Genomic DNA, 14,187 nt, shown 5'->3' with positions numbered 1-14,187 from the left:
ACAGGTCTATCTGTTGGTACTGAGAAAGATACCAAAGCTGGGTGTAGTGGTACACACTTGTAATCCCAGTAAGTGAGGAGATAAACGACAGAAATAGATGGTATGAAGTCAGCCAAAACAAAAAGATTGCCAAGACTATCTCAGACAAGCTGGGAAGTGGCACTCTGACTCAAGTGGTAGAGCGCTCGCCTTGAACTGAAGAGCTGAGGGACAGTGCCCAGGCCCAGAGTTCAAGCCCCACGACGGACAAAAAAGCAAGCTGGAGGTGGGAAGGCAAGGCCTGTAATTCTTGCTACTCAGTAAGCATAGGCAGGAGTATCAGTCTTAGGCTATCTTTGACAGAAGTGCAAGACCCTATCTGAAAAATGCCTAAAGCAAAACGGACAGGGGTATGGCTTAAGTAGCAGAGTACTTGAGTAGGAAGGAATTCAACTCTGCACCACCAAAAACAATATACAACCAGTAAACTAACATTTAATTACAAATTCTTCTGTGAATATGGATGAAACAAAATCAAATAATTTGAATTAAGCTGGCTGAGATGTGTTGATTTCCATGAAAAAACCTGGTTTCCACCAAGTGCCAGTGTCTATAATCCTAGCTAATGAGGAGGCTGAGATCTGAGGATCATGGTTCAAAGCAGTACTCTATGAGACTCTTTTCTCCAATTATGCATCAAAAAATTGCTGGAAGTAAGACTTGCCTAGCATGCTTGCCTAGCATGCATGAATCCCTGAGTTCAATTCCTCAGTACCACAAAATCATGTCATTTTCTAGAAAATAGATGTATCATTGAGATTATCATGTTGAACAAAGTAAGCTAAGTTAAAAAAGTAAAATAATGTGTTTTGGCTCATTTGTGGAAGCTAGAGCTAAAGGATATACATATTTATAGAAAGATATGCACTACATCTACATTAAAATATGCACACAGAAAGAGAACATGCAGAACTGATCAGGGAGATGGAGAGGACAGGAGAAAGGCAAAAAGAAAAGATGTCAAGTGAATACTTTTGAAGTACACTGCAATTATATATCAAGATAGCATAGGGAATCTCAATGAAAATGGTTTATAGGGTGGGAAGTGTGACTGAAGTGGAAGAACATCTGGCCTAGCAAGTGCTAAACCCAAAGTTCAAACCCCCATACCAAAAAAAGCAAAAAGCAAGAAAAGATTGTTCTCTATTATCCTAAAAAAAATTCCTATGAAGGGGCTGGGACGGTAGCGGTAGAGCACTTACCTCCCATGTATGAGGTTCTGGGTTCGATTCCTCAGCACCACATAAACAGAAAAGGCTGGAAGTGGCACTGTGGTTCAAGTGGTAGAGCACTAGCATTGAGCCAAGAGCTCAGGGACAGCGCCCAAGCCCAGAGTTCAAGCCCTACGACCGACCAAAAAAAAAAAAAAATTCCTATGAAAGGTCTGCTGGACCCTGGTGGCTCATGCCTGTAATCTTAGCTACTAAGAAAGTTGAGATCTGAGGATAGCAGTTCAAAGCCAACTCGGCAGGAAACTCCACGAGACTCTTAACCTCCAAAACCACCAGAAGTGGCACAGTGGCTCAAGTGGTAGAGTGCTAGCCTTAAGCTGAAGAGCTCAGAGACAGCACCCAGGCCCAGAGTTTCAAGCCCCACAACCGAAAGAAAAGAAAAGAAAAGAAAAGAGAAGGAAGGAAGGAAGGAAGGAAGGAAGGAAGGAAGGAAGGAAGGAAGGAAGGAAGGAAAGGTGTGCTGGGTTCTGGTGGCTCATGCCTACTCAAGAGGCTGAGATCTGAAGATTGCAGTTTGAAGCCAGCCTAGGCAGGTAAGTCTGTGAGACTCTTACCTCCAATGAACTACCAGAAACCTTGAAGTGGCACTGTGGTTCAAAGTAATAAAGTGCTAGCCTTGAGCAAAAAAGCTCAGGAACAGTGCCTGGGCCCTACCTAAATTCAAGCCCCATGGGGGGGAGGGGGGGATCCTAAAAGAAAAGGTAAACATTCAGCACCTCAGAGTTCAGTTCAGTAGTAGAGAGAGAACTTACCTAACAAAAACCTTAGAGTTCAATCTTGAGAGCAGTATACAGTATTTTTTAAAAAATGTTTTAGAACCTAAGTGTCTAACATCTCTAAAGAGAAGAGCAGCAGCACTATCTCCAATTAACCACCAAAATACTGGAAACAGAGCTGTGGCTCAAGTGGTAGAGTGCTAGCTTTGAGCACAAAAGTTTAGGGACAACTCCCAGGCGCTGAATATAAGTCACAGGACTAGCACGTACGTGCGCTCACACGCGCACACACACACACACACACAAGCACACGCACACACACACAAGCACACACACACGCACACACACTTAAAATGGCATCTTCATTACGCATTTTTCAAGAAAGATTCTGAGTTTTCTCTTGTAGAGCCTGACTCGGCTTTAAAAAAAATTTAGTAAGCCAGGTGCTGATGGATACGGCTATAATCCTAGTTACTCTGAGACTGAGATCTGAGGATCACAATTCAAAGCCATAGGTATGCGTGAGATCTCCAATTAACCACCAGAAAACCAGAAGTAGCACTGTGGTTCAAAGTTGTAAGAGTGCTGACCTTGAGTGAAAAAGCTCAAGGACAGTGCCCAGCTGAGTTCAAGCCCCAAGACCAATAACAACAAAAAATTATAATAGCCAGACACTGTTGGCTCACACCTACAATCGTAGTTAACTCTGGAGGCTGAGATCTGTGGATTGTGATTCCAAGCCAGCCAGGGCAGAGCAGCCCAAGAGACTCTTATCTCCAATTAACCAGCAAAAAACTGGACTGAAGCTATTTCAAGTGGTAGAGTGCTAGTAGCCTTGAGCACAAAAGCTAAGGCACAGCACCCAAAGCCGAGTTCAAGCCCCACGACAGGCATTAAAAATAATAACTAAAAGCACAAAATTATATTCTATACAAGCATTAAATAATCCTTATCTTCAAATCTTATGATTATTCAGTCCTGTAAGTGTCCTAAAACTTATTATTAGTGGAAAAATCTGAAAGAAATTTCCTTTAATATTGCTAAGAGGTAATCATTGGTTTTCTGATTGAGAAAAATTACAAAATGTCTTCTAAGAGGTAGATAAATAAAGGACTGTACCATAATACTTTCTATTAGATTCTTATACTATTGTGAAAGCTCATCTTTATTTTGCAGTTTTCTATTTCTAATCATCTCTACTTAAGAGAATGTGGCAAATTAGACTAAGCACAAACCACACAAAAAGGCATGAGTCCCAAAGCAGTTACTGAAAATAGGTGATTCATGAGAATATAGGTCAAGTTGAAGATGAGAACCTATTAAAATACCTTCAAAAGAACATAGCTTAAGTTGGAAATACATTAAGAAAGGGAAGATGAAGGAGAAGCCACAAGGGCTGGAACTGACTTTATGACCTAGTATCACTAAGTATTCAGAAAGAATTCTAAGCGAAAAGGCTTATTTCATACCTGATAGTCCTAACAATGACTAAAGACTTAGCCTTTACAAAAGGATCACTGACAATGACTTTCCAGTTAGTTTTCCTTCTTTCCTTTTCTAAAATGTGTGGGTCCTGGGGCTTAAGTTCTGGAGCCCAAATGATGTCCCTGCAGTTTTTATGCTGAAGCCTAGAGCTCTAATATTTGAACCAAGCTCCACTTCTGCCTTTTTGGTAGTTAATTAGAGATAAGAATCTCACAAATTTTCCTGCATGAGCTGGCATGGAACTGCAATCCTCCTATCTCAGACACTTGAGCAGCCAGTATTACTGGCATCTAAATTTTCTGTTACTCTTACAGATCAGAATGCACTGCTTATAGCATTCATTTCTGCAAATACACAATTTAACACATTAATTTTAAAACCATATTTACAATGGTATAAAAAATTAAAAGTAAAAAGTTCAGCACTTGTGTGTGTTGAAATGTCCCAAAGTAATCCTCCCCCTCCCCATATGACTAATATACGCTAATTAAAAGAGTTCAAGGCTACAACACATTCCAGAGACACACACATGCGCGTGCGCACACTCACACACACACAATCTTAACAAAATGAATTTAACAAAATATCAAAAAGATTACTATAATATGCTAGCATCAATGGCTCACCCATAATCATAGCTAGTTGAGGCTAAGATCTGAGGGTTGATGTTAGAAGCTAGTCCAAGCAGAAAAATCTGTGAAATCTTTATTTCTAATTTAACTATTCCTTTCCAAAAAAGCTGGAAGAAGAGGTGTGACTCAAATCGTAGAGCTCTAGCCTTGAGCTAGAGTGCCCAGACCCTGAGTTCAAGCCTCCAAGCTAACACCAAAAATAAGGGGGGGGAGGGTGATTATACATCCTGACCAAGTGAGATTTATTTCTGTAATTCAGATATGGTTTAACTTAACTGATCAATGTGACACATTAAGAAAGGAGAAAAACAGAAAATCATTCTGACTGATGCAGATAAGGCATTATTAGACAAAGTTCAATATTCTTTTTTTTGGGGGGGGTCCGGTCGTGGGGCCTGAACTCTGGGCTTGGGCACTGTCCCTCAGCTCTTCAGCTCAAGGCTAGCGCTCTACCACTTGAGCCACAGCGCCACTTCCGGCTTTTTTCTTATGTGGTGCTGAGGAATCGAACCCAGGGCCTTGAGCATGCAAGGCAAGCGCTCTACCACTGAGCCACCTTCCCAGCCCCTCAATATTCTTTATGAGAAAAACAACATTCAGCAAACATGTAACTGATCCAATATGAGGCAAGGAAAATAAAAAGGCAACCAAATTTTAAAGTACGAAGTAAAACACCTCTTTTTAGATTTAACATTATACAAAGCCTCAAGATTCCACAACAGGGCTGAAAATGTGGCTTAGAGGTAGAGTGCTTGCCTAGCATACATGAAGCCCTGGGTTCCATTCCTAAATAACTCATAAACAGAAAAAGCCAGAAGCAGTACTGTGGCTCAAGTGATAAGAGTGCTAACCGTGAGTAAAAGAAGCTTAGGGACAGTGCCCAGGCCCTGAGTTGAAGCCCCAAGACTGACCCTCCCTCCCCTCAAAAAAAATTCCACAACAGTACATTAAGAATAAATGAACTCAAATAACAGGAGATATATATATATATATATATATATATATATATATATATATATAGATCAACACAAAAACCAGTTGTTTTTCTATACATTAACAATGAACAGGGCTGGGAGGTGGCTCAGTGGTAGAGCACTTGCCTTGCATGCTCGAGGCCCTGGGTTTGATTCCTCAGCACCACATAAGCAGAAAAAAAAATGAACAGCTTGAAAAGTTAGAAAACAATTCCATTTACAACGGTATCAAAATGGTAAGATATTTAGGAACTAACAAGCAAGGATTTGAAAGATCAGTATAATGAAACTTACAAAACTTCAGTGAAATTTACAAATCATAGCCCTGACTATAGACTGTAAAACTAAATTACTAAAATGTCATTACTACCCAAACTGATCTACTATATTTTTCTCTATAAATCACATTGCATAATGTTAAAGGATTTTTTTAAGTCCAGGGGGAATGGGGTGTTAAGATTTAAGAAGTATATTTTTGTCATGAATTTAAAAGGAGAAAAGAGGTCTACATAGAATGTATGATTACTGCAATAAAGATACCTCGGTGCTGAGAATGGAAACCAAAGCCTTACATATACTAGTTAAAATGTTGTACCAATGAGGTACATCCTCGGCAAGAACTTCTTTAAAAACACTCAAAAAATCACTTTTTAAATGAACCCAGTCAATTATTCTTTATGTATTTAGTCACATTAATATCAAGATTATCAAAGTATGTGGTTAACTTGAAGTTCACTCCTAAAAACACTGTAAAAGCAAAAATAAACTTTTTTCTACCTATCCAATTTCAGTTGATATTCCATTTATATTCAATAAATTTTATTGTTTATTTTCAAAGCATCTTTTTACTTTGAATAAGTAAACTTGGCACTATTTTACATATCAACTGAATTTACTCAACAAGAAGCATATGATTAACACAAAAGAACTGACTGGTATTTATTTGATGGCAGACAATTTTTAACTAGGACCACTAGAGGTCACCAGTGTACAACTTTCAGCATTGTTAATTCCCTTTCTAAAATAATCGTTTTTTACTGAATAGAAATAAATCACTTCACTTAATTTATTCTATTGCAAGATTTTACTTAAATTATCTAAACAAAAGCTAGCACTACACATAGATGAATTGTTGTAATGATTTTAAGACACTTAAACACCTATTGTAGAATTCAAAGCAACAATACCATTAAATAGCAAACTGTAGTACTCAAGAAATAAAAAAAGTAAACTCTCAAATAGGTTTGGGAGCAACTTAGAGGCAAATTTAAGTTACAACAGCTGATAACAAGGGAACTAATTTAAAAATCAAGAAAAGTTAATATCGTCCTTCCCTTAGTGGTCAATAAAATTATACATGTGAATCTGAAGCACCAAGATTCAGTTGTAAATAATTTTAGGATACTAAGGTGACATAATGACAAGGCATATAAAAAAATTTTATAAAAAAGGACTCCAAACTTAATCAACTTCACCAGGGAGCGCGCGCGCGCACGCACACACACACACACACACAGACACACACACACACACACACACACACACACACACACCATAATTCAGTATATTGAAGCAATCAGTCATCTAGTAATACCAGTATCAGTTTCCAACTGATCAGGATTATTATTCAAAGTTTTGTTATTTCAAGAAAGATAAACAAAAAACTGCTTGCAAAAGCCTAGAACTTCCTTCTTTCTTTCCTTCCTCTCCCTCTCTTCCTTCTGGTCCTGGGGCTTGAACTCAAGGGCTTGGGTGCTGCCCCTCTGCCTTTTTGCATAAGGCTAGCGCTCTTCCACTTGATCCAGCCTCACTGGATGTTTTGGTAAACTGGAGATGAGAGTCTCATGGACTTCCCGGCCCAGGCTGGTTTGGAACCCCAATCTTCAGCTCTCAGCCTCTCAAGTAGCTATGATTACAGGCATGAGCCACCAGCACCAAGCCATGAGCCACAGAGCACCCCCCCACAAACACACACACCTTTTTTTTGTGCCATTTCTGGGGCTTGAACTCAAAGCCTGGGCACTATCCCTGAGCTTTTTCAAAAGTTCAAGGCTAGAGTTCCACCACTTGAGCCACAGCTCTACTTCTGGCTCTTTGATAGTTAGAGACTTTCCTGTGAGAGCTGGCTTTGAACTGCAGTCCTCAGATCTCAGCATCCTGTGTAGTTAGGGTTACAGGCATGAGCCATTAGCACTTCCCTTGGTATCTTATTTCTTATGTCTCTACTTACAACACTGTCTAAAACAAGGTTAACTGAATTATAATATTACCATTACCTCTAAAATGCCAATGTCATTTTTGATAGAAATACTGTTTCAAAGCATAATGAGTTTTTCTTTTTTTTGTTGTTTTTTTAAGAAGTATACTCCTGTAAGGTAGCAAATAAATCATTTTAATAAAACACACATCTTAATACATACATTTTAATAAAAACACGACTTTTTTTTTTTTTTTTGCCAGTCCAGGGGCTTGAACTCAGGGTCTGGACACTGTCTCTGAACTTCTTTTACTCACGGCTAGTACTCTACCACTTGAGCCACAGCACTACTTACGGCTTTTTCTATTTATGTGGTACTGAGGAATTGAACTCAGGGTTTCGTGCATGCTAGGCAAACACTCTATCACTAAGCCACATTCCCAGACCTTGACTATTTTTTAAATCCATTATAAATATCATATACAAGTTCACAGAAATTGTGAAAAAGTGAAAGTGGTCAGTAATATGGCATTATAGCACTAATTCAGAATCTGAAGATGTAAAAGAATGAAATCATATAGTATCTGAACTGCATAGAACCATTTGTGTATCAAAATTCTATACTGAAATTTAGTAGGCCACTGGCTCATGCCTGCAATCTTAGCTACTTAGGAGGATGAGATTTGAAGACTGTGGCTAAAAGCCAGCCTAGTACCATATAAATTCCAGAAATTCTTATCTCCAACTAACTAGCAAAAAGCCAGAACTAGAGGTCTGGCTCAAATAGCAGAGCACTAGCCAGCACTGAATGAAAAGGCAAGCAAGAGCACAAAGCTCTAAGTTCAAACCCTGGTACAGGCATACAGAGACAGCAGGCAGACATACACAGACACCACACACAAGTCAGAGAGAGAGACAGAGAGAGAGAGAATTTAACAAAATTTTTCTACTCATTCAGGTTTGCCACTTATTCTACTGAGGTAGATTTCTCTCTCTTTTACCAATCCTTCAATTCTTCAGCATGCTGGAAATTCAAATTAGGTGTAAGCTAAGAATAAATGAACTCTGCTATTTTATTGTTGTTTATATACATTTGTAAAGAATGAAATTCTTTTCAGAGTATCATAAGTAATAAAAAATTTAAATACCTTCACAATCTTTATTATTTTATTCTTACTGCTGATAAAATTCTTTGGAGTAAGGTTAATAATGAAAGAAGGTGACTAAAGAAAAGATGACTGTACTATAATAGATTCCACAGCATTTAAAGATCAGAGGGAAAAGCCCTTGTTGGAAGGGCAGAGGCCTTCTTAAGATTTCTTAAAACCTTTTTAATTTCAAAAGATGTTTAATACTTTATGAAGATTACAAAATAATCTTAAAATAATGACCACATGGGTTCATTTATTACTCTTTCTCAGAAGTACAGTGAAAGCAGGGTTCCAGTGACTTATGCCTGTAATCCTAGCTACTCAGAAGGCTGAGATATGAGGATCATGATTCAAAACCAGCCTGGGCAAGAAAGCCTGTGAATTGCTTTATCTCCATCTCCAAATAACTACAAAAATGTTGGAAGTGGCTCAAGTAGTACACCCTTAAGCAAACAAAACTCAGAGAGTGCCAGGCCCTGAGTTCAAACCCCAGGACCAGAAAAACAACAACAAAAAGTATAAGGAATCAGATGCCTGATACTTCATTCCTGTAATACTAGCTCCCCAGGAGGCTGAGACCTGGAGGATCTCAGTTTGAGGCAGAAAAATCTCCACTATTCCCATTTTAAATTAACCTGCAATATGCTGGACTGGCAGTGTGTTCTGAAAGGTAGAGTGCCAACAATGTCCAACAAGCACAGGGTTGGTGTGTGTGTGTGTGTGTGTGTGTGTGTGTGGTTTTTTTTTTTTTTTTTGGTCAGTCATAGGACTTGAACTCTGTGCCTGGAGGATCTCAGTTTGAGGCAGAAAAATCTCCACTATTCCCATTTTAAATTAACCTGCAATATGCTGGACTGGCAGTGTGTTCTGAAAGGTAGAGTGCCAACAATGTCCAACAAGCACAGGGTTGGTGTGTGTGTGTGTGTGGTTTTTTTTTTTTTTTTTTTTTGGTCAGTCATAGGACTTGAACTCTGTGCCTGGGCGCTGTCCCTCAGCTTTTCAGCTCCAAGCAAGCGCTCTACCACTTGAGCCACAGCACCACTTCCGGTTTTCTATGGTTTATTGGAGATAAGTCTCACGGACTTTCCTGCCCAGGCTGGCTTTGAACCAAGATCCTCAGATCTCAGCTTCCTGAGTAGCTAGATTACAGGCATGAGGCACCGGCACCCGGCAATAAATCTATTTTTTTTTTTTTTTTGTCGGTCGTGGGGCTTGAACTCTGGGCCTGGGCGCTGTCCCTCAGCTCTTCAGCTCAAGGCGAGCGCTCTACCACTTGAGCTACAGCACCACTTCTGCTTTTCTGGTGGTTTTTATTGGAGATTGGAGTCTCACGGTCTCTCCTGCCCGGGCTGGCTTTGAACCGCGATCCTCAGATCTCAGCCTCCTGAGTAGCTAGGATTACAGGCGTGAGCCACCAGCGCCCGGCTTAAATCTATTTTTAACCTAGCATTTTGCAAGAATAATTTTGCATTCCAAATAATGTAGATGCCAATTAAATACTTGTTGAATAATTTCCTAAGTAAACAGAAAAGAAGTACAATTCAATAGGTCTCATGTCCATATTAATGCATAAGATAGGCACATTCCTAAATGGAAGGTAATGACCTTTTTTTCAGTGATAAGCACTGCAACTTAACTTTTTCTTAATACAAATTTAATAACATACATTCCCCCACCTTGCAAAACAGTCTATTTTGCCACTCTATGGATGAACAGTGAAAGAGTCCTCAAACTTCAATTACAAACAATCTCCCATTTTGGTATCTGTATCACATCACCTTTGATACAGTACAATAGAAAATCCTTCAAACACATACATAAATATAGTATGCTATGTTAAGACTCTGAAGATATAAAGAACAGTAAAACTCGAGAAATGGAAAAATGGAAAAATTATGAAAAGACTTAAAAGGTTGCATTAGGAACTTTATCAAGCCATGAAAAAACTTAAAAGAAAAACAGTAAGATTTGCATCCCCCCCATTCTAATTAATTATCTTGATTCTACCAATATTCTGACATCTACCTAGATAAATGCGATGTAGTCTCATTTCTTCCAGTACTCTCTTCAGAGTAACTAGTATATTAACCCAATTTAAAAATTATCCCACACGATTATGAGCCCCAAAAGGAATCACACCTTTCAGTTTCCCAGATACTCAGTAAACATGTCCAAAAATATCCATCTTTTTATAGTCATTGTGAATGGGCTCTTTAAAATTAAACAAATTAGACACTTTTCTAATAAAAAGTAATCCCAGGACCTATGTCAAGAGCAGCACATGGGTCAGAAGAATGAATCCTAAGACATACTTTCAACCAACTCTGATCCTTAAACTCAATTAAAAGCGAATATGCTACTCAAGGCATTAATTTTCCTATGCTTCTTAAGTTATGCACAGTTCTGCTAGCATAACAACATTTAATTCATTAATTTCCCCTTAATTATCAACTTTATTAAGCAAACATACAAAATACAAAACAGAATGTTAAGACAAACTAAAACAAAATTAAAGCATACCCAGAAAAAGGATCAAATAAAAACTTGGTTGAATGCCAATTTATTCCTTAGATACAGATATTATAAGAAAATGGAGAAGAGTGCTGGTGGCTCACAATCTGGAGGATCATGATTCTAAGCAAGCCAGGGCAGGAAGTCTGTGAGACTTATCTCCAACTGACCACCAAAAAGCTAAAAGTGAAGGGAAGATGGCTCAGTGGTAGAGTGCTTGCCTTACATGCATGAGGCCCTGAGTTCAATTCCTCAGCACCATATAATCAGAAAAAGCCAGAAGTGGTGCTGTGGCTCAAGTGGTAGAGTGCTCGCCTTGAGCTGAAGAGCTGAGGGACAGCACCAGGCCCAGAGTTCAAGACTCATGACCAGCCGGGCACCGGTGGCTCATGCCTGTAATCCTAGCTTCTCAGGAGGCTGAGATCTGAGGATCACCATTCAAAGCCTGCCCAGGCAAGAAAGTCCGTGAAACCTTTATCTCCAATAAACCACCAGAAAACCGGAAGTGGTGCTGTAGCTCAAGTGGTAGAGTGCTGGCCTTGAGTTGAAGAGCTGAGGGAAAGCGCTCAGGCCCAGAGTTCAAGCCCCACTACCACCACCACCACCACCACCAAAAAAAAAAGGCTCATGACCAACAATAAAAACAACAAAAAAAGCTAAAAGTGGAGTGGTGGCTCAATTTGGAAGAGCACTACCCTTGAGCACAAATGCTCAGAGACAGTTCCCAACCCCAAGTTCAAACCCTCCCCCCCCCCCCCCCCCCCCCGCACACACACACAGGAGAAAATGAAGTCACAATATAATTACAGAGCCAGTCCTACATTTTCTTTTAAGTTTCATTTGTTTTAAGACAGTCTCACTATGTAGTTCAAGCTGGTCTTGAAACTAAAATGCTCCTGCCTTAGCTGGGATTACAAGTCCATCCCATGGTGCCCAGTTTGTATCTTCTAAGTCTTGAATCTGAATAGCTCCTTTATTGTCCTAACAGGCTATTTTGTAAAGTCCACCAACTGTAGCAATAGACTTTTTCTTTTTTTTTCTTTTCTTTTTTTTTTCAGTCCTGGGGCTTGAACTCTGGGCCTAGGCACTGTTCGGGAGCTTCTTTTGCTCAAGGCTAGCCCTCTACCACTTGAGCCACAGCGCCACTTTAGGCTTTTTCTGTGTATGTGGTACTGAGGAATTGAACCCAGGGCTTCATGCATGCTAGCTGAGCACTCTACCATTAAGCCAAATTCCAAGCTTTATTTTATTTTTAGTCTTAGTTTTCATCATCCTTCTGTATTCTACTCCAACTGAACGATGCAATCTTCCCCCAAAATCAAATCATACTTACCAGCCAGTAAGTGGCTGATGCCTGAAATCTCAGCTACTCAGGAGGCTGAGATCTGAGGATCACAGCTCAAAGCCAGTCCAGGCAGGAAAGTCCATGAGGATTCAAGTGGTAGACCCTCAGCCTTGCATGAAAAAGGTAAGGAACAGCACCTAGGCCCCGAGTTCACATTCCATTACTGGCACCAAGAAATAAACAAAAACAAAACAAAACCTCATACTTCATGGCAACCTGAATTTTGTTTACATAATTCATACTATTACCCCCTATATCTACACTCTGTACATCCAATAACGAATAAACTACAGGCAACTAAACTTCCTTCTTTGGATGTGGATGAATTCAAGTAGGCTAGCTTCCAAGGTTTCAAGGTTCCAATGTTTACACCAGAAAAGGGTCAACATTCAAAGGAAAAGATTCACATGAAAGGAGTTTTAATCATCCACAGAAAGTAGCCAAGTTCATATTACAAAGAAGAGTCAGTTATCTTACTCCACTCCTTGGCTCCCTAAAGACCACTTAAAACCTCCTATTCCTAGAACTTGTTGTCTGGCATCCACAGTACGTCCTTCAATTTGACCTTTCCTTTGCTTCACAATAGCATTCATACTGGAGACTATGGCTTATTGATAAGACAACAAGACCTGGTTTCAAAAGAAGCCTTCTTCAATGTAGTCTAAGGATGGCATAAAGACTTTATCCAAAGGACTTTTTTTTTGGAGGCAGAGCAAATCAGCAGAACAAAGACATTGGAATAAACACATGATTTGTAGCGAGATAGGTTCTATTTCATAATTCTAAATCCTAATACATAGAATTATGGGATCTTGGACAAATTTACCTTAGTTTCATATCTGTAATTGGAGACGATGGTATTATGTAATACCAATTCTCAAGCTACACAAGGAAATAGAAATAATCTCAGAAAATGTATCTATGGTATTCTATCTCAGAAAATGTATCTATGGTATTCTAATTCAGAAAAGTGGATTTGGGACAGGCCAGTCAGTACACTATAAACTCAGGAGACAGGAAGACTTTTCTGTATATTTCCTTTAACAAAACAAACAACAAAAAACCACGTTGAGCACAATGACTAAAATAATTGCAATAAATGCAATGCGTGTTTATAAATGAAATTTTCACATAGAAGGAATAGCAAATTTATTCCTGAAGGCTCAAAGATGGTTTTCCAGAAAAAATGACAGCTAAGCTTTGACCTGAAGAAATCAGATGTGAAAGGAAGAAGCTAGGCTGAATTTACCAGATTAGAGAAATGAGCAGAAGCTATATTATAAAGTATCTTAATATAAATATACAGTATCAGCTGGATGTGGTGACACAGACCTGTAGTCTCCCTGGGAGGCTTGGGAGGCTCATGGTCTGAGGCTAGTCCTTACAAAAATACAAGGCCAGGCTAGAAAAATAACTTAAAAATAAAAAGGACTAAGTGTTGCTAAAGTGAGAGAGTACCTGCTTTACAAGTAGAAAGCCCTGAGTTCAAACACCATAAGATAGACCACAAGACAGACACATCAAGGCTAGCAATTGAAGGTAGAGGCAAAAGACCTTGAGTCCAAGGCTGGCTTGGGCTACACAGAGACCATGTTCAAAGGCAACAACAAAAACTGCTCAACACAACAGAATATGAAAACAGGGGCAAATTCTGACTCCAGAATCAAGTGCAGTTGTAGATGATCTACAATATATTCAGGATAATCTACCACTGAAACTAGAATACTTTTTTTTTTTTTAATGCTAGGGCACTTTCAGACCTCACTTAGAAATCTTATTCATTGTATGATTCTGTGGTGACTAGTGAAGGTTTTCTATTACCTGATTAACTCAGTTATCTGGAGAAGTTTCCAAAGTTAACTGTGGAGTCATCTTCCAGGAAGGTTAAAAATAAATCAGATTCAC

At 39.2% G+C, this 14,187-nt stretch overlaps 1 protein-coding gene across 6 annotated transcripts in view; it reads right to left on the bottom strand.

Annotated features, from left to right (window-relative positions):
* Strn3 (striatin 3) overlaps positions 1-14,187 on the bottom strand; it is a 99,588-nt gene that overhangs the window by 61,094 nt on the left and 24,307 nt on the right. The gene's annotated exons all lie outside the window — the stretch shown is intronic.

Source organism: Dipodomys spectabilis, unplaced genomic scaffold, assembly GCF_019054845.1.
Source record: "Dipodomys spectabilis isolate Male_0828 unplaced genomic scaffold, ASM1905484v1 ptg000038l, whole genome shotgun sequence".
Taxonomy (NCBI): domain Eukaryota; kingdom Metazoa; phylum Chordata; class Mammalia; order Rodentia; family Heteromyidae; genus Dipodomys; species Dipodomys spectabilis.
This window is presented reverse-complemented; position numbering and strand designations above follow the sequence as displayed.